The following is a 604-nucleotide window of genomic DNA, read 5'->3' as shown; positions in this document are numbered from 1 at the left end:
GCCCGGCCCGGCCACTGGGCTGCGTTTGCGGCTCTGCAGCCCCTACGCGGCCGCGGCTGCGGCGGGGCTCTGCAGTGCGCGCTGGGCCGGGGGGGGGCGCGGGGCTCCCGGCTGCAGGCAGGGCCCCCCCGCGCCCCGGGAGTCCGCCTGAGCCGGCCAAGCCCCAGGGCGCGGCTTTTCCCCACCCTGCCCCCCTCCACTGCACCCGCAGCCTCCCCTCCTCTGGCTACACCCCCCGGCCTCTGCCCCCTGCGCTCAAGGAGACTCTCCTTCGCTACCAGCCGTACAGGGTCTATGGCACACAGCTGAGCGTGTGGAATCCAGCCGGCTGCGAGCGCAGGGACACCGGACAGTTACTTTGACTGCTGGGTCGCTTCCACTGCTCTGTCCCCTCGGCAGCGAAGTATCTGGGGCTCCTAGAGCAAAGCAACTAACACCCCTCTTCTCACACCAGCCCTCCCAGGGCTTGTAGCAGGGAAAGAGCGTGGCTGTAACCATTGGACCACACTCCCCTTCTCAGCGCTGGGCGGGTTCCCGGCTTCTCACTAGTACTGGGCATGTTTCGCTTTCTGCCTGTAGGGTCCCACAACCCAGACCCTCAATT

This window comes from Pelodiscus sinensis, chromosome 26 (genome assembly GCF_049634645.1).
Source record: "Pelodiscus sinensis isolate JC-2024 chromosome 26, ASM4963464v1, whole genome shotgun sequence".
Lineage (NCBI taxonomy): Eukaryota > Metazoa > Chordata > Testudines > Trionychidae > Pelodiscus > Pelodiscus sinensis.
The sequence above is the reverse complement of the archived record's forward strand: the minus strand, read 5'-3'. Positions refer to the sequence as shown.